General features: G+C 37.2%; 1 protein-coding gene across 9 annotated transcripts in view; it reads right to left on the bottom strand.

Moving 5' to 3' along the window:
• LOC122627249 (fat-like cadherin-related tumor suppressor homolog) overlaps nucleotides 1-21,119 on the bottom strand; it is a 290,885-nt gene that overhangs the window by 177,419 nt on the left and 92,347 nt on the right. For 2 of the 9 annotated variants that reach the window (XM_043808257.1, XM_043808256.1), the window contains one exon: nucleotides 16,469-16,481. The exons of the other annotated variants lie outside the window; for them this stretch is intronic. The gene's annotated coding sequence lies outside the window, so the exon portion shown is untranslated. The remainder of the gene's footprint in view (nucleotides 1-16,468; nucleotides 16,482-21,119) is intronic. 9 annotated transcript variants of the gene reach the window in all.

Raw genomic sequence — 21,119 nt, 5'->3', positions numbered from 1 at the left:
ATTGTATCGGACAAAAAGCAGAACACGAAACACGGAACACGAAACATAGATCATAAATCACAAATCACAAATCACAAATCACTCGACCAATGCACTTGTAGTGTAACCAATTTCATAATTTCCTACTCTCTCTCACTTCGTACTTCACGATGGTCGTACACTGACCTTCTCTCTCTCTCTCTCTCGTTTAAAGCCTTGTAATCTGTATTATAGCTAATGTTTCCGCAAGTTAAGTAGTCTCAACTTTCCGTCGAATCATAAAGAGGAATTATACGAAAGTTTATCTGAATTGAACAAAAATAGTTGAAATTTTCGAGAAATTGTAAAAGCACGAAGTGAGAATTTTATGTTAATAATGTCGTAAGACGAGTTTAACTTTTGATATATGCACACATACACGCATAATGGTATTTAAATTTCTTTGATTTTGAAATCGTTCCATGCGACGTTATATTTGTCAAAATAAAAGGAAATCAAAGGAAATCAAAGGAAAAATACTCATAAAAGGTTTTCATAAGGATTTGGATAAAGCGAAAACTTTTTTAAATTTCTCGAGATAGAGGCTACCGGTTAGAGGCGGGGCAGAGAAAGCATTTCGTCTTTGAATTTTTCACGTTGTGAAGGCTGACAGAAAGTGGAGAATGTATAAGACATAACAGAAAAAGAGAAGAGAGAAACGTCGAAGTAAAGGAAAGAAGCTAAGGAACGTAGAGAGAAATCTTTGAAGGTTCGGCAATAATGTCGTAGGAAAATCAACGAGAACGGTTCTCTCTATTGCTCTTTCGTGCCGATGAGTTCGGAAAAGCTTTGAGCATTTTCCATGAGCAAAACGAAGAATAAAGAAGAAAGAGAGAGGAGAGTAGAATGAGGAGAAGAAAAGAGAAGAGAAGAGAAGAGAAGAGAAGAGAAAGGAAGAGGGTTGAAGGGATAGAGGGTGGTTGGGAGAGTAGCGGAAGCCCCGAAGGTAAGCTCGACAGTACCGGAGGTCGCAACAATGCACGGCGGAGGAACTCTTTTTGCCGGTTAAATTGAGTGTGAATTGCGACGCCGCGTAGGTAGAAAAGCGGAGGAGGGCTACAGAGGGTAGGTAGGAGGAGAGTAGAAAGCAAGAGAACGACGGAGAAAGGAATAAAGACAAGGAACAAGCGGCCAATAGGTATATACGTATGTATGTATGTATGTACCTCGAATACTATTCCCTTTTGGTCGATTCTTTCTACCTTTCTGTTTCTCCACATTCGTGAAACGTTTCATTTTCGGATAGTAATCTAGAGAAAAAGAAGGAAACAGAGAAAAAAGAAGAGAAAAAAGAAAAATTACGAAATGGTTCCTACGTAATCTTCCTGTAGTATCGTTCGATTTGTCCGATCTAGACGATTATGTGCTTAGAAGTATTCTTTTTATTCTTTCTCCAGTAGATGAAAATGTAAAATAGAGATTGAGAGAGCGAGTGGAGAATAGAAAAAAAAATATTTTAATTTTTCATTCCGACCACGGATACCGTTATATTTTCATTCACATTTTCGACCGCATTTTGCGATTATATGGTCGAACGGACAACCACGAAATTCTGTAGCTTATTGTACTATATACCTCGTTCGAACGATGTTGAAACAATATCAGAATTTCGAGTGAGGTGTATAACGGAGGAAATCCGCCAACACATCCGCGAAGGGATTATACGGTAGACGCGAAAATTTTTTGCGAGTTTCCACGACGAAAAAAAACAAAAATATCGTTTCAGTAAAATTTTACGAACAAAAACGACATCGATTTCGATCATTTTTCAATTGCGAATAAAATATATCGATTTTTTACAATTATACCGTGTAATTGTTTCGCATATGAAATACTTTTATCTTGAATTCAAACAGATAATATAATTTGAAAACAATCATAAAAAGTTCTCCAAATAATGACATTCGTCAAGAGAAATATTTAATGGAGTCATCATTAAACAACTTTGGTAAAGAGCCCTGTAACGATACGAGTGTTCAACCGCAAGCCGACTTTGACCTCCCCGGAACTAGACGGTACTGTCACCACAGACGAAACCACCAACGCTTATCACCGTCGTGACAGTTATGCGGAAATGCTTCTCTTGGAAATTAGATCGTGAAAACGTCGTTTTGTGGGGTATGGAACGGAGCTAAAGCCAAAACTAGAGATAGAGCACTAGAGCTAGAGTTAGAAGTAGATAGAGAGAAATTTTCTCTCTTGCAAATGAGACATCCCAAGACCGCAATTATTTCGTCCTTACCTTCTATACTAACTGGTGGTTACTATACCGTCGACCATAAATTCGTTCATCGACTAACTCGTTATTTTATTAGTTACTAAACGTTCCATGTAATTTACAGATTTTCCTTTGTGAAATGAAACGAAACGTTTCCAGTGAACGTTTCATGTTCTCTGGAAATAAGAAAAAGCGATATAGAACGTAAAGACTGATTAAAGATAAGAATAGGTTCCATAGTGAATGCGGAAGAATGTCGAACGCGGAAACGCATCGGGTCGCCTTTCTTTTTTCCCTTTTGGTATCCCGTTATTATCTGTAACCTTCTGGAAGAGAGCACTCGAGGAGGACACGAGGGGCCCTTTATCAAAGCTTACCACCCATATCTATTGTCGGGATCGAGGCTTCGCGGCTTTTACGTTCGAGATATCGCTTTAAGGGCGATTCTACCAAGAAACATTAATATCTACTGGGTGTTTGTAAAAGAGGTACGAATCTCTCTCTCTCTCTCTCTCTCTCTCTCTCTCTCTCTCTTTCTCTTTCTCTTTCTTTCTGTTACCTATCTTGGCAATTTTACGAAAGGTATCGTAAAGTTTGCGTGGGACGATCGTCTATTTCTCACGGCATTATCGGACCAAACGTCCTGTCGTATTTTCTATCATTTACGTAAGACACCCAAGCGCTAGATGCTTCGACGATTTGAAGTTTTTCTTTATGTTAGATTCGAAACGAAGGGGCGATGCATTGAGTCGCGCATTTACATTTTCAGAACGACTGTTCGTCGATAAACGAATATGATCGTAAGTACATTGGGTAAGAAAGTGAATACGCGAATGGAAGTAACTTTGGCACTTTCCGATCGATTTCACGAAAATTTATTCTTCATGTTACGCAGAATAGAAGCGTAATGTTTCCACGCTGAATATATTTTTAAATGGAAGACGAATCAAATGTATAAATCATTGCGACGATTGCTGTAACATGGAGTACAGATGCTGTAGCTCAATTTTATATCGATACATAAGGAAAGAAAAAAAAAAAGAAAATACTAGAAATATATTTTCTCGTTTTATTACGATCGTTCGTTTTTACACGTGTTTTTTTTTTTTTCTTAACGAACGAGTTCAATAAATTGAACAAATAATTTTCTTATTTGAAATAGATCAAACTATAATTGCCAAGAGAAACTATCGAAAAAGACTTGAAAAAATATATGAGACTATTACGACGTTGTAAAACATCTCGATAACGATTTTCAACCTTAATCGTTTACTGTCTCCGCTCTAATGGATCGCGTTTCGATCTTGTCCTGGCGCACTTTTCCGAGCGACGTTCTCTTCTTTCTTTTTACCATGTAATAACGAAGTTTATCGCTGTGAAGAAACGACGAGAGAGAGAGAGAAAGAAAGCACTTAAAAAAGAAAAGAAAGCAAATAAAAGAAAAGTAAAAAAGAAAGAAAAAGGAGAGGAAAGAAAGAAGAAGAGAAAAAAAGAAAAGAAAGATCGAAAAAATCGAGGGGGAAAAAAATGTAAAAAAAATCTTCGAACTTTCCGCATTCCACTTATCGCCTCATCGTCCTCATCGTCCTCATCGTCGACGTCGTAGAAACACGAATTTCGTGGTGTTATCGTTACTCGCTTTCCGGAAATAACATCGTTCGAGCGTTGCTAGTTAGCCATATTCTAACGCGCAAAGTTTAACAACGTTGGACGTAATGCGCACGGATGCTCTAAGGGTAAAGAGGAAAAGGGACGAGATGACAGGTTAGATTATTCGAAACAAAATTCTCAAAACGTTTTAAGCGACGAGAAATAACGTAAAACGATGCTTGCTCGTCAGATTGTGCGAATCTATTTTCCAAGACACTTTACAGTGAACTCATTTTCAAAACTTATACATTAACGCGTACTATCTTCGTTCTCATACTGCATCGAGTCTTCTCATAAAAGTAATTTATGAACCATTTAGATAATGATCGTGAGAAGCATGACGGAAAATTTAGATTTCGCATATTTGAAGCATCTCAATAATTTCCACAAACGTATCGTGAGATAATAGATATTATTTTTTATTTAATCGATCTCTCAAAAGGAAAACGAAATGTAAATTTTCGTTTGGTATTGTAAACGTTTCGCGAAAAATGGAAAAAAAGAATCACGAAGAATCTACGAAGAACGCTCCGTTTTCGTATTTACGGATACGGTTCGAGTGCGGCTCGAATTCAACGTTGTTTTTGATATTTACAACTAGGTCGAGATCTCCGGGCACGGCGATCGGCCGAGTAGAAAGCAAAGAAAGAGAGAAACGTGAAACGATAACCCGGGCTACGCGCGGCCACCTTGCGCATTTCCGTATTTCCTTTAACACGAGCGAGACCTATCTTGGCTCGTAAAGTTCGCATATACGATACGCGCTGGAGAGCATGACCTTTGGACCCGAGTACGAAAGTATCACACCAAACAGCAAATACCGATCTCCTTTCACTTCTCGTTTTCATCGATCACCCCGATAAAAAGACTTTTACGATTTTACCAATTATTTCATTTCGCGTTATAATATTTTCTTCTACAACAGATCATAGTTTTCTCTCTTTCTTTACAATTTCACATGGAAATTTTATCTTTAATTTAATTGTTATTGGAATGGATGAACATTGAAATCGAGCTGAGATACCTCGATGTAGAAGTTATGGATAGAAACGAAGCATCACCTTCAATGCTTAGCGTTTCCATAACCGCAGAAACGTCCCGTACAGTTCGAGAGAAGAGAAACCGCCCGCATTCGGACGTCATCCTTGACAAATGGCTGCCAGCGATTAAATCAATCCAAGAGATATGCCTTTGACCACTGACGCATCGCGTCGCATGCTCGGCTATTTATGTGAGTCCACGTAATCGCTATCGTAACTCGGTACCTTGAAATATCTCCGGCACTTCATCGACTATTCACTCCCTTTTTTTTCTCTCTCTCTTTTTTTCTTTTCCTCCCCGTCTATTCGTATTTTCTTCTATTTCATTAAATTTCAACGAAAACCCTTTATCGATTAAAATCAATCAAAATCATTCGAATTTTTATCCGAAATCTATAATAAATCGAACAATTCATTATTTTGATGCCTCTTACAACCATCGAATATTCTATACAAATATTTGAAAAAAAAAGAAAAAAAAAAAGAAAAAATATATATATAAAGATAGTTAGGGAATTATATTCGTGATTTTAACGAGAGAGATTTTCGATTTCGAAAAATCGAAGGTATTGTTACAAACGAATCTCGTTACTGGTATTATAAATACTATAAAAGATGACGATATGATCGAACAATATTTCACGACATTCGATTTCAGTCGAAACTACTTCCAAATGTCTTTTGTTCGATTTATTTGCGTTATAGAGAAAGCATTCATCGTGGAACTCTACGTAATATGATTCTATTCGGGATCAAATAAATCTTCTTTCAAGATCAAACGAGAACACATTCTAGTGACCCACCGACAGTTTTATTCATTTTATGAACATACCTGAAAAAACATTCTCTTTGAAAAAATAAAGCTTTGATTCGAGAGGGTCGAAAGAGGATACTACATTTACCATCTCGAACTAGTCCCTTTATTCTACGGAATGAATTCACGGAAGCGGACGATAGATTTATTTTTTTCCCGAGGTTTCTCGCACTACTAACAGATCCCCTAGCCACGATGGACGAAGCTGGAACACGCCCAGAGATTAGGGAAACTACGTACTTCAACGAAACACGCGATTCTAGATTAACATCGCGAAGCTCGAACGATCACTGTGATAGATAGTACAACGAGTGAAGATTTACCCGCGAGATTATCAGAGATTTTCTACCTAACCTTTTTTTTTTGTTATTATACCTGGATACGGGTTACTTTCTGTTTGTATGAAAGCGTTCTTCGAAGATCGTTTGAAAATAATTTTCCTTTTTCTCTTTTTTTTTTTTTTTTTACTTACCTTCGTATTATCTGGATACGAATGAATCTTGCCATTAATTATCATTTCCTCGATTAAATTTCAAATTATCCAATTTTTCAAACGTCAATCGAAAAACTCGACAAAAGAAATCGTACATATATTCTATAGGAGATATTCCAGAGCTTAGTATTAAAGTTTAATAAATCTTGCGATAGCGAGTTGACGGATGTATAACGGGATTACGAAGTTTAGGAAGACCAGCATGAAGATGATTTAGAGGCGAACCTCGTCTTTCCACCCCAATGAATTCGTGTTAAGACGGCTCACGAAAGGCTTCCCGCGACACTTTCTACCCAGAACCTTCTGTCAACTATAAATGCGTCTGGCTTTACACTCCATGTCCAACATTTTAACGTGCGTTAAATCGATGCTCTTATATACTCGTTCGTAATCTATTCCATCGATAGGTTTCATTATACAATATATATATATATATATATATATATATATATATATATACATACATATATACATACATACACGTTATACTTATATATATATTATATATTATATATTATATATATAACACATGTATGTTTCGTCGTCCTACGACATTAAATTTAGTTTTTCGATCACAGTAGCAATATTTCATAACGGTTGATTTTTTTATTTTTTATTTTTTTCGATGGTGTAGCTATCGGGCGACGAGGTCGTAAATTGCGAACACTAACTTGAAATTTTATCGCGAGTAAATCCGGAAACATGGCCGACGATATTACGTCGATAATATAACGATAATATAGTCACGTTCTCTTTCCTTCGCTGGACCATGAGATCTCTCAATCTCTAAAGAGACATCTGTTATAGAAACGCGCGTAAAAGGATTTCTGGTTTTAAATTGCAACGGAATAAGAGTAAATCAAAAAATTTTGCCATGGACCGTTTAAAGGAAAATTCAAGAACTCCACTTATATTTCGATTTATGGGTTCATATTTTGAAAAAGTAGTACGTCGTTAGCATCTCAATCGCGTTTATAAAGTCGTGCAACAGCGTGTACTCTCGCTACCACTTAGCTTTCCACTCTTGAATATTCATCTTTGCAACGTGCCAATACGGAGCTCTGCTCGATAGAAAAGCTCCATCCTTCTTTTTCATGAAAAGAGAAAGAAAAAAAAGAAAAAAGTTGAAGGAAAACAGAAGAGCAAGCTGCAAAGCGTCGCAGTAGAATTTTCATTGAACTTTATTATACACAGTTAGAAAAACTATATTAAAATATCGTCTGACGCGTGAACAATCTTTATCTTTTTCTTTTTTCATTTCATTAATTTAAGTTTCCATTAGATCGTTCTTCCTGATCGCTTTAAAAAGTCATTGGAGACGTAAAGAAGCGTACAAGTAGGGTAACTGGAAGAACGTGACTCGCGCGCGCGCGCCTATTTTGGTCGCGCCGTATCGAGAAACGGTGATCTAAAACGACAGTACCATCACCGACAAGTTTCTTCGCATATTTGGTATTCCCTCTCCGACGTATCTTATGTACGCGAATCTGTCTCATTAAGCGCACTCACGAGACGATTATATAATAGGCCACTGCAACACTGATCGAGACCACCATCATGATCGAAATTTATTCGTAACATTTTGCGCCAAACAGAATGTTAAATGCACACACACAAACACACACACACACACATAAGATGATCAAAGAACCTTTCTATTCGTGAATATCGCATGCACTTCGTTATTTATACCACAAAAATCGTCTTTTATATTCACGCTGCATCGATACGAGTAAATATAGTCGATTATTATAAATACATCTATGTAAGGACAAAATGAAATAAAATCGAAATCTACTTGTCGATCCGTATTGTTGGTAACCACAAATAAAGTCATCTAGAGTATATTCACGTTTACGAAAATAAAGTAATAACAAGTCTCTCGAGGAAGGCATATAGGAAAAAGCTGAAATTTACCGAGATCCCAAATGGGAAGCTTTAATTATTTCTACGTACACGCACGCGTTGGTCGTCGCGACTTCGTCGACCAGATATATTTCGGTTTCCGGAACGAGCTTTCGGTAGCGAAACTATTCTCGGTATATTCAATTCGAGAGCTTCACTCTCTTCCGTAGAACGATACGAAACCCCGTAGTAATTTGCACGTAAATGGATGCGTATTTTGTCTCTCGAAGCCGCAAAAGAGGCGTGTCATTTCGCTCGAATGCGTGCCTTCGATATAGACAAAAATAGATAAATAAATAAATATATATATATATATTTATATCTATAATATATATGTAAGTTTGTTTTATATATTCAGCTATGTTAAGTGAACCAACAGTGAAAAGTTTAATTTACGATGTATATTATACACGAAGGAGAGAGATCACAAGTACCAGCAAAGTAAAGCATGTTAGGACCTCAACATATTTACGTTATATCCTTTGGGAAAAGATAACCTTTAAAGTTTCTCGAACATAATCTAAACCAATTTACCCTCTCATGGTTGGAACCAATCCCAAAATCCTCCCTCGTAAAAGGAATATGATCGTTTGCATTCGGTTTCTCATTTCTCTCCATTATATCAACGATCATTCACGTTTAATACATTTCATAAATGATATTTTTGTTATTCCAATTCAATATAGATGATATGTACATATGTATTATTTGATGTGATAATAATAATTTTCATTAACAGAAATGAAAACGAACGTATGACGTATTTTAATTAGCGTTGACTTGTTATGCAGACTTTCAAATAAAATTTAAAAGCAAAATACAATTTTTATCTTAGTAATTCTTTCATCCATTCATAACAAAAAGTTTTAACAAATATATACATATTGTTTATTTAAAATATTATTCAGAGGAAAGGAAAGATGAAACCAGTTTGTTTTCCGTAGCTCAATGGATAGAATTTCAATTTTTTTTTCTTTTTTTTTTAGAAAAAGAAATACATAGCAAAATTTTGCTTTCAAAATACATTCGTGAGTAGAGGGGAAGATGAATACGTGCTCGACAAAACCCATCGAGACAAATACAGGTGCGTGCGTGCTTGTTAACGAAACACGGGGATAAGCATCTACTTCAAGATACAATGAAACCTTCTCTTTCAAATAACCATACCCTTATTTCTTTCTACATACATACATACATACATACATACATACATACATCGACAATCTTTTGTAAACGAGCTTCTCGTCTTTCCGATTGATGGTAAAATTCTATCGTTAATAATATGGGGACAACTGTCTACTGATTCTTAATAACTGTCGTTTATTCTCAAGTCATACCGAACAGTATTTAGAATAGTTTATCGTGTAGTGCCTCTAGTGCTTTCTTAGAATTTTAAATGATTCTCCAGCACGTCGAACATTTTCCCATTGAAAGTATCACGAATGATGTTTGATATTCCAACGTGTCCGTGACTTCAATGATGAGCCGTGACAAGCTACGGTATATTTCTTAACTATATAATTGATACTATAAAAATAAACCGATGTCTATGCTAAATATTACTGGTTATGCAAGAAAACAAAATGTCATTGTTGAAATTTTATACGCTCTGAATGAAACACGAGATTATTCAGGAGTATGAGTTTTATACCATCGAATATGTTCCTAAAAAATCTAAATCAAAATTTCCGTTCGAAAAGCGAATCGTTTCACCGATCTCCCAAATGAATCGTTTCGATTGGACCATCGATCCGATTTCATTATTCTCGAAAGCTCACGAACTAGATCTTGCTCGCATTGTTCGTTCTAGAGTAGGTATTAGTCGATTCGTTCCGTTCTACGGAAATAACATTCCTCTTTCTTTCTCTCTCTTCGTCCTTTCACCAAGCATCGACTTTCCTAGCTATTTATTATTACCACGTTATTTATCGTCACCGTTTTCCTTCCAATAAAAGGCCCCAGCATTGTGCCCCGGAGTGACGTGCTACGGCTAAGTTATTTATAATGATTGCCATCTTGCGATCGTGTGAGAGCGTATACTCTGTGCGCTCGCGTCTCTCTCTCTCTCTCTCTCTCTTTCTCTCTCGCACACACGTACGCATGTACACGCACACGAACACACCCACAGCCACTCTTTACTTCGACGCGAAGCAAACAGGCACCTGTTGGTTCTTTACGAAGTGAAATATAAATTTGATGGCGATAGCGAAGAGCTCGAATATGTGTAGGCTTCTCTGGCGATCGTACGAGAAAGTTAAAGTCTCTGCTAAGAAGATGGTAGAAAAGTGAGAAAAGTGAGAAAAGAAAGAAAGATAGACGTAGAGTAGAGAGGAATGGAATATTACATTCCTGTGGTTCGAAACGAACGTATTCTCCACGAAAACGCATCCATTATTCTTCGATTCCTATCTTCGAAACGAAAGTAAAATTCGGTGCAGGGAATGTAGTTGTCGAATGCCGACAAAGGAAACCAAATACATTATATTATACGTATATGTATTGGAGAGTATATCTCACGAAGCATGGACCAACTATATCTCTCTCCTCTTCCTTTCGTACCCATTTCTCTCTAACTTCCAATAATCTCGCATGTACACCCACACCTTCACAAAAATAGGAACGCATATCTGTTGTTCCATCGATCCACCATCGGATTGGTAAGCTTTAAAACCAAAAGGATTAAATCGGATATTGTTCTATCGATTACATACGAATATAGAAATTACGACCAGTTGACAAATATAATGTGGATTCGTTAAATGGTCTACAGCTTCGGAAAATGTTGTCCATTTGATATTTTTCACGATCATTTTATTTTACGCTATATACAATCGCAACTGATATTTTCTGTTTCTTTTTTCTTGTTTTTTTCTTTTTTTTATATATGCGTGATGTATTATTCTTTTACTGGATCGATTATTTCGATTATTTGATTTACCAACCAAATAATTTTTTCTTTTTTCCTTTCGTCATATTTATTTATTGGACAGTAAAACTGCGAAATATACAATTTGTGTTTCGTAATTCTTTCGCGTGTTACGATCGCGTATCGTTGAGTTCTGGGAGGATTAAAAATGTGAGATTCGTTCCATTAATCTGATGAAGCAACGGAGATAGATGTTTAAGAACAAAGATGAGAAAAAGAGAAAGATTCATGATCTGGAAGCATCAAATACTCTTATTATATCTTAAAGATAAGAATAAAGAATAAATGAACAACGAGAAGCAAAGGATTCATGATCGAAAAATTATTATATACTATGTGTGTAACATGTATATTTCATATTACGTTAATAGCTAAACTAGTTCTTTGTATTCCAATGAATCGTAATTATAAAATTACTCCATAATTAACATAATAAACTATAATGATATTCCTTTTGACAGTACACAGGATAATTACCCATTAATATGCAATTATATTATAAAATCCAAAGAGATCGAATTCTGTTTGTTTGCTTAATTCGTTCGATGTTTCATCAATGTTTACAATAATTATAAACATTCTTATATATATATAATATATATATATAGTTTTATATTTGTACAAATAATTCAAACATTTTTTCTAAAAAATCAAACGAGAAAAGCTTTGGCAACTTCAGTCGAGTGAAAACAAATGATATTTTTGGTCGACGATTATTAATTCTCGATAAAGCGAATTTAATTGACGATCACTGAGTGTTCACATCAATGGACGCTCATTGCTTTCTATTTCTCTCGAATTGTGACGAAAATGCGATAAAAACAAGAATCACGATCGTGGAAAATTTCATTTTATGTGCTTATCTCTCTCAAAATGACGAACGTTTTGTTGTTTCCCTTTTTGCCGTTGATTCACCTAAATTCATTCTACTTAAGATCAATGAAGTTGAATAATTTGTAGATCAAAAGTAAATAAAATTTTTTTTTTTTTTTTCTGAAAAAACACCATACGCAGAATTAAAAGCTTAAGCAAATAAACAATAGCGGATTCTCTTCTCTGCGTTATTTATCTACTTCGTTCGACATCTATCCATTTCACGATTTATCATTATATCTCGACACACGACTCACGAAGTAATCCGACAAGATCTTGTCATCGAGATAGGAGAGTTTATCTCACCGTGTGTCAAGTATCATCTGTCGTGTGGAAAACACAGGGTTTCTCCGTTGAAAGATACCATTTCGATGTCGAATCGTTCGTTTTGAGGTGATCCCGAACGGTATGAGTAGAATATTAGAATTCACTCTTCGTGGTCTCTTTCCACATAAGTCTGTCTTTCCTCGTGGTCTTGCTCACACCCAACTGATGAAAGAAAAAGAGACGGTGAACGGAAAAGAGAAGTCGAGAGTACACGTTGCATTTTATCACGATGGCCTCGATAGTTCTCTTTGCACTGTTACGAAGTATATAAGCGGCAGCTTGTTATGTTAATCGCTTCTTTATCGACCGTCTTCTTTCGAACCGTACGGCGAGTGTCGAAAGTATCCGTGTTACAGATGGACTCCTCGTAAGTCTTGCTCCTTGTGTTAGAGAACCAAAAGAAGAAGAGAGCAGGTAGACCTGGATGAGAATATTTATTACATATTCTCAGATCCAGATCTTTTGAAAAGCTATGCGAGAAGGTTCGCGCAACACAGAGCGAAAGATAAACATAAAAGAGAGATATATCGGTGGAAGCTATTGTGCGATACGATTTTGTACGATAAAGCATGTTAATATATATCGTGCACATAGAAAAAATTCTTCTAATAGATTCGATACTATAAAATAACTTGGGGATATAAGATCGAAATATAGAAAGAATTCTCGATCTATATTAAACAGTCTTGCATAATTAAATATTTCGTCTTTTTTAATCTTTCTTTGGGAAATCAATTTCGACTTAAATACGAAGCTAATTGGAAACTTTTGAAGTTTATTAAAAATTACTTCACGAATCAAACGACTGAAGGAACATAAAAAAATCATTCATTTTTCATAGAATCTGAAAACGATAATTCGAAGAATTCGTTTAACTTCACGTAGGGAAAACCACGAAACCGACACGATTGCCGTATGTTTTACGACGAAATCCCACGCCACATTTGAATTTTGATGGCCCACAACCAGCCTCGTGGAAGATCGATATCCTACCTCGAACTAACCAAGTCTATCTCTCTCTCTATCTCTCTCAGTTCTTCCAACAGAAGGCCCCATTCTAGTGGTTTAGCATAAATTTCGGTAGGACGAGCCGTGCGGACGTGATCGCAGAGAAATTCGTAAGGGATCGAGCAGAGCTATTGGATGATCCTTTGCTCGCTGAGAGATGCGACTTTGGAGAGCGAACATCAGGAGAATGGCAGCAGTCTTCTTCGGCTCGTCGAGCATCGAACGAGTTGTTTTCGGGATACGATAAGACGTATGGTATACGTGTAGCACATGGATGACGGCAGCTGCCTCGTGCCTTGAATATTTACCGGTTTAAATTCCGTGCACAATGCACGAATTGCACTCAATGGTTGGGGCCTCTAACCCCAGAGAGCTGCCTTTAGGGGGGTCCATATTTAATCAACATTCGTTTACCCTCTCTCTTTTTCTCTTTTTCGCGAGTACTCCATTTTACTTTCAACCTCTTCTTTTAGACCCTTCTCTAACTTCAATGCGTGCCAGAAGTTTGGTCAAACAATAGTCTAGTCTAGTGACAAAACGATAGCATTACTAAGGACGACGCCATTAAATGTGCTTCAATAGTGTTTGCCTCGTTTGTTCGCGGAAACATTCCATCGTCGTTCAATCGTCGTCTAGAAATTTTTATCTCGATTACGATAGAGAAATTACGATATAGAAAATTTCAAAAAAAAATAGATATTTAATTAAACCGTGGAAGATACGTCCGATCATTGTTGGCTGCGAAATAGGAAACTTCTTTCTTGTTTTTCTTTTTTTTTATCTTTGTATTTTTTTATTTTACTTTTTTTTTCTTCCAACGAAATTAACGACATTCGAAAAAATGTAGAAACTTTCAGACAGAATTCATTAACCAGAAACAACCGTTGGAATGGACTGGAAAGTCGTGATATTAGAGGCCGAAGCTCAATTAAAGAAGAGGAAAGAGTTCCAGCTTTACTGCGAGTATTTCGTTCCGTCGGAAAAGAGGAGAAAAGGGAAGATAAAACCAATTCTTTCACGGAAATGAGATCGGGGAAAAGAAAGGGGAAAAAAATGCACGTCGGGTGGGCAATTGAGAATATTTATTCGATTATTCGTCGAATATGCGTTTTCACTTCGGTATCTATTGAAATCGTTATTAAATTCATCGCTAATTCGCCGCCAAGACAATAAGAAGCGAGGAAGGAAGAAGATGAAGTAGGGAAGTAATAAAAAAGGGGAAAAAAAAGAAAAGAGAAGAAAAGAAAAGAAGAGGAAAAGAAAAGATTCTCTCTCGTTGGAAAGTCGAAGTGGAAGAAAGACAGAAAAAAGAGAGAGAGAGAGAGAAATATTTCAGTGACTCGAAAGATTTTAGAGTGCGGCTTCCGAGACATTCAACGTATTCACGCGGAAGTAGTCTTGAACCACCTGAATTAATTACAATACGATAGTTAGTATAATTACCGCGAGCTTCGAGGGTTTATGGATATCCGCTTAATGGTCCGCAAGAAATTTCCCTTCGTCAATTTTTACGAATCTCTTTAGGATTGTTCGGAAAGAGAATTAAATCACGATTTAAGAAACTTTGAAAAGACTACGACAATCGAGTTTGCGAAATCTTTATTCTTTTTCTTTTTTTGTTTTTTTTTTGTTTTCTATAATACCTACGTTCAATTAAAGATCGAGGGACGATCGGGAGCTTCCCGCCGCATAATTTTCTTATAAATGAATTAGAAACGTTACGTTCTCGTCGCTTAATGGAGTCATTAAAATTTGACTTAATCGACCACCGGGAAAAAGAACCGTAGAAAAAGTAAGATTATCGATAGGAGGAGTTTTGGCGCTCTATAAAATGTTTTCTATACCTGCATTTTCGTCCCATGCTCTTCCTTTTCACGAAGAAATTTTCATTTTAAGAACCCATGAATCTCATTATCGTTCCCCTAGCAAGAATCCTCTTCCTTTTCGTCTTTCAACGTGGAAAAAAGGCTAAGAAAGCTTAGATCGGAAAGACGAACGTTCAGCACGCAATTCCATTTCCTTTTCATTCGATACAAAGGGAGTAGAGTCTAAGGTGGAACGACAAATGTCTCCTTTCGAAAGTCATACATAGATAGATTACGATATCGGCGATCTTGAAAGCGTTTAACCTAATATATTTAACTACCACGCCGTATCTTAACAAGCGTCGACTCTCGGTCCACGTATCGTTACGTGTTCTACGATAGAATCGATCGAAAGTAGTTTAATTAGAAACGTTCTTAAAGATATCACGAGATAAGTGGTAAAAGTGCAATTATTGCGGCAAAGCTAGTCAACCGTCGAGTAGTCGGATAGCCCGCCATAGTCGGATACCGCCTTTCGGAATTTTCTTAATTAAATCGTCGTTCCACCGGCCATAGGAATTAGACGACTGATAAGCGACACGATCAGCTTGTTATTATCGTTGGAAAAAAAGAAAGAAGAGGAACATGAATGAATTTCTATCACGTCTAAGAAGAAGAAAAAGAAGAAGAAGAAGAAAAACCGATGTAGTCCGAAATAGTTATAGCATCCGGATGTATGTAAGTATCGATGTAAGATATCCTAAAGCGATATAAAAAGAATTAGAAACATGTTTGTTATTTCAAAGAGAGACGATCAATAAATGTCAACATGCGGAATGATCGCAGATTGTTAATCTCGATTTAAATTGTGAGAAATTCTGATTACTTGTATTTTGCTTATCCAGTTATTGCGTTTGTTAACCTAACAGATACAGAACAAGCGTTCGTATTTGGACCGTAGAACGCAAAGAAGCGTTACAAAGCTCTCTCTCTCTCTCTCTCTCTCTCTCTCTCTCTCTCTCTCTCTCTCTCTTTTTCTCTCCATAGAACGGACGTATCGGTAAAGATACTCGAGATGGTTTTGCGCAAACGAGCTAAAGGTTGTGGTCCTCTCGTAACTGTTAGCTTACTCCTCCGCATCGCGGTGTCTAGTGTGTCCACAAGGAACCGCGTGGGTTATCGCGTGTAGACCATGCTCGAGCGACCATATAAACGTATCCATTACTCGTCGTTTGCGTATAGTTCCAATAGAATAGAATACTCCTCGTAACTAGAGGGAATTCAAAGCAAAACGTTCCTACGGGAAATTTAGTGTAAACGCGAGTAACGTTGATGATTGGAATTAAATTGATGAATAGCAGAAAAGCAGCGGTGAAAGTTGGAGTGAGTACCTATGATTCTCACCTGTAACAGAAAAAGGAGAAGAAAAAATATTAGTACCTGCTCCGATGTAAATATATAAATATATATAAATATATATATATACACACATACACATATATATATGTACATGTATGTATGTATGTAAAAAATACTTATAAAATAAGTCCTCAGTTATGTTTTATATTACACTTTTTTGTTATTAACGAAAAAAACAATAGGAACGAGGATAGACCGTCATAGTAAAAATTTGACTGTTCGTTCTATTTAGTTTTACACAGTCGTAATTTTATCCCAGGACATAAAGATCGTACTAAACTAACGTAAATCTCGAAGGCTCGTTTGCACGTTGTTATATCCATACTCTCTTGTTCCCCTTCGCCTCTCTTAAAAAGCTATCTTGACGCGGAAAATGTATGCGTATACGAGGAGGTAAATGGAGCGGTTTATTACATTGGTATTGTTCGTGGTCCGCTGTGAGCACGTTACGTGCGCGTTCTCTATCGATCGCCGACGACAATGCTCCATCTCTTCTCTACCTTTCTCTATCACTCTTTCCGGTTCTCCATCTCTCTCATCGCTTAGAGGCAAGCTTACCCTCTTTTTTCTCTCCATTCCTTTGATTCTTTTCGTCTTGCTTCACTATTCGTATCTACTCTAAATACTCGCCAAGGAAGAAACGAAGACTTTCAAAAGGAAGAAGAAAATAAATCCTGTACGTTCATGGATGATCTATTTTACTCTCGGATTTCCGTTTGATTTATCGAGAAAGAGTATGCCTCTCGACGCTTTCCTATTTCGTTGTTACCCATCGTGTGCATCATTCGTTACATGTCGAGTCGATTATCGAACGACGATGAGAGAGCTTAACGAACATTGTGAACACATCGCTAATACGAACTCATCATTTGTGAAACAGATGAGTATACTCGAAGCAATCCTTGCGGAATATTAGATCGACAAGACCGTCTTGTTTCGAAAGACGTCAAGATGATGTCTGTGGGAAAGTGGGTCAAATTTATCTTCTTAAAAGAGGACACACAACGTATGTCCTTACGCAAAGGGATTTTCATTCTCACGGATGATAGTCGTAAGAGGTGAGATATAGGCGTGGGTGATGTGTCACAGAGGATTCAGTCGACGGTGTGCGATGTGCGTGGATCGCGCAATGCATAACGTAATGCTGCAAGGACGCATATTGTCGCAGCGTGCCCATTGATCACCGGATGCTGTCACAGCCTATACATCCTACACGTAAGCTCCATATACATTCCCCTCCCTGCCTCTCTCTCTCACTCTCTCTCTCTCTCTCTCTCTCTCACTCTGATGCTGTAAGTTGTAGGACAAGCTAGGATCATCTCATTGATGATAGTCTTGTTTCTCCGATTCGACAAACCCTTCTCGGAATAGTAGATATTAGATATATTATAACATATACATATGTACCATCTTTCTATTAAACATATTTCATATACGAAAATATGTTATAGGCATGTTATAACTATAATGAATAATGAAACAATGGATTAACTAAAATAAAAAAAAAAAATCGGCACACCGTAAGAAACGATGTAGCAATTAGAAATTTATGGATTATTGAAAGTTGTCCTTTGTAATTCCGCTTTGTACGATGGACTCGCGAACCCGTGTTAAAGTCGAAACACGATAATTAATCGTCCCATATTCTGCGGACCGCTTATATGCATACTTGTAACGTCCTTCGAAAGAAAATCGCAAGAGAAACGATGCCGAGACTCTCGTTGAGCGCTGTAGGCACCAAGTGCCTATCGATGTTTCTCTTCGAGTTTACCGATGAAAATCAACGAAGACGAGAACTCTCGCGGTGTACCGAGAGCCGGCTCATACGGGTAACATCCTCTATGCCAAGCTTTTTTACACGAAAGAAAATTGATAGTACCTCAGTGGATTAATAGAGACGCCGGTAAAAACGTTCCTTCGGACGGCTACGTACGCGCCGAAACTCTAAACGAACCGCACGTAAATCCTTTTCTCTGAAAGATCTTACCAAACGATCTACGAAGTCCGCAAAAAGAATCGAGTGGTTTAAGAAAAAAGAAAAAGAAAAAGAAAAGAAGAAAAAAGAACAAAAAAATCAAGAAAATACGAAAATAAAAAGAGAGAAATAATAAAGAAAGAATGAAATATAAAATAAGATAAAAAAATAAAAAGAGAAAAGAAGAAAAAGAGCTGAATAAAAAATACCTCGAGATTCGTCGTATCAACGATTCTATATATTATTCTTACGAACGTTAATCCTCTTACTTTTTTATAAGAAATGATTACGTTAAAACGTTGCCAATTTGTCGTTTAATAGAAATACTTCTTTCCTTCTTCTTTTTTCTTCTTAAAACGACGTAATCTTTTGGAAAGCATGCTTACTCGTGCCCCCGAAATTTCAAAAGACTCGTTTAAGTTCGAAACGATTCGTTTATTCGCGACGAAATTTGACCGAACGTAGAACGAATAGATCGACGATATACTAGATGATCGAATCGTCGCCAAAGTGCAGAGCAAATGCACGAAGAAGTGGATTCGTAAACTCGATGAATACGAGAAGGTGGAATTTGCGTGGAATACGTCGAACGGAAACCGGTTGGTCGCTTGGTCAGACACTCACATTCGTTCGTTCGTTCGTTCGTTCGTTCGTTCGTTCGTTCGTTCATTCGCCAGGAGCGAATGGGCGAGCAGCTCGAGCCCATATCGTCGGACTTTTCGCAGTACACGGTTAGTCTTCTTTAATACATTTCTTTCCGTTTGTTTCCTTCGTTTTGCATCATAGTTCCGTACTACCACGCGTTGAATAACGAATATTAAATGTAAATCTGTTTTAACGAGGAAAAACAAAGAGATATGAAAGGAAGAATCGTGGTTGGATAATCGTATTAACATTGATAAAGATCGCGAGTAATGACGAAGGAGAGACAAAAAAGATACATGAAAAAGATAGTATATGCAGTGGAAAAAGAAAGAAACGAGAATTATTCTAATTTATGATAAGGCAGATTAAGAGGAAAAAAAAAGAAAAAAAAAGAAAGAAAAAAGGAAAAAAGAATGAAAAAGAAAGACAGAGTCGATCGTATTGGACGATAAAATCGCCAGGTTTGCGGGAATATATTTCAATTTTCGTGGGGAATGAAAAAAAGGTGGAGTCGACTATCACGAGAGTGAAAAAGGCGCCAGAGAGAGAGAGAGAGAAAGAGAGGGGAAAGGAAGGGGAGGTAGGGCGACAATCGAAAGAGCGATAAATCCTACGCGGTCGTGTAAATAGCGTGGCACGAGTGTCGGCGGGGCATGCACTCTCTACCATCTACCACACCCCTCTCTCTCTCACTCTCTCGTTCAGTCGCTCTCTTTACGATCGGTTGCAATACGATATTTATCGTACACCGGCGAGGTATATCGAATAATGCGAAACGGCCGGTGCATGGAGCACGGTTTTTCATGCGGCCCGAGTGCCTCGAATCGACGCTTCAAATTAGTTTCCGCGCTTGATCGAGTACACCCTGAGTCCGGTGCAAATCACGTTGCAACTCCCTGGTCTTCGTATTTCCCTTGCACTCATCGACTGAACTAGTACTTTCTTTCTTTTTTTCTCTCTCTCTCTCCCTCTCTCTCTCTCTCTCTCTCTCTTACCTTCTCTCCTTTCTCGCATATCTTTATTTTGACTCTTTTAATTATTAGTTCGTTACTAATACCGTACGAAAAGCATATAGCGTCTATGCAGAAAACTGACTTTAAAATAATCGATCATTAGGTATTATTATTGTATAATGAGACTTTAGAAGGAGCGTAAAAATTATTTGCAATAACATTTGATTATAAAATAGCCGCGTGAATGTGTCGACGCATCGACAGGAGGAGCGTGTCTAAAAAGAAGACAGAATATCTTGAATGAACGTTGATCACAGCGATGTCAACAGTTCTCCTTTGCTATCTTCAACTCTTTTGTATTAATTATTAATTAAACATTAAACTGTTAATTATGAGATTTGACAACGAATAAATCGATATATTTAATTCTATAATTCTATTTTATTCTAAGATGCATTTGTATTACGAATAAAATTAAAACGTGAACGGCGGACACTTCGATATTTATATCGTCGAAGATCTTTGTAGCCTTCGAAAGAACACGAGAAAAGTTGATAAAAACAATATTCTCTATTCCGTTTCCATTGTTTCTAATTGTCACATGAGAAGTGGAAAGGAAAAATAAAGAAAGATAAAAAGAGGGAAACTGTGTTGATAAAGGGACCTTTTGCCGGAGGAGTTTGAATGCTTTTATCTCAAGTACACTTTCTCTCTTTCTCTCCCTTTTTTCCTATCCGTAAATTTCATTTCCAAATGAGAAGGATATTCCGAACAGTCGTTTTAAACTCACCGTCTTCTTGTTCCGCCTCGTGATCGCGGAAGGAGCAAGTAGGAAAGGGTCAAACGCAAAAGCCGAATCCAAGAACGTCTGCAACGAACCGCGCTAACCGGCTTAGTCTAGTCCTAAGACGAACGATGCTAACGAATAAGAGAGGAGGGTAGAGAAGTCGGTGAGAAGAAAGAAAAGACTAAACGAAAGGTCTTACGAGAAGGAGCTGCAAACAGCGAGAGGAACGACGAAATCTCTTGAGTTCCGAAAAAAAGGAAAAT

The sequence above is a fragment of the Vespula pensylvanica genome, chromosome 2, assembly GCF_014466175.1.
Source record: "Vespula pensylvanica isolate Volc-1 chromosome 2, ASM1446617v1, whole genome shotgun sequence".
NCBI lineage: Eukaryota > Metazoa > Arthropoda > Insecta > Hymenoptera > Vespidae > Vespula > Vespula pensylvanica.
This window is presented reverse-complemented; position numbering and strand designations above follow the sequence as displayed.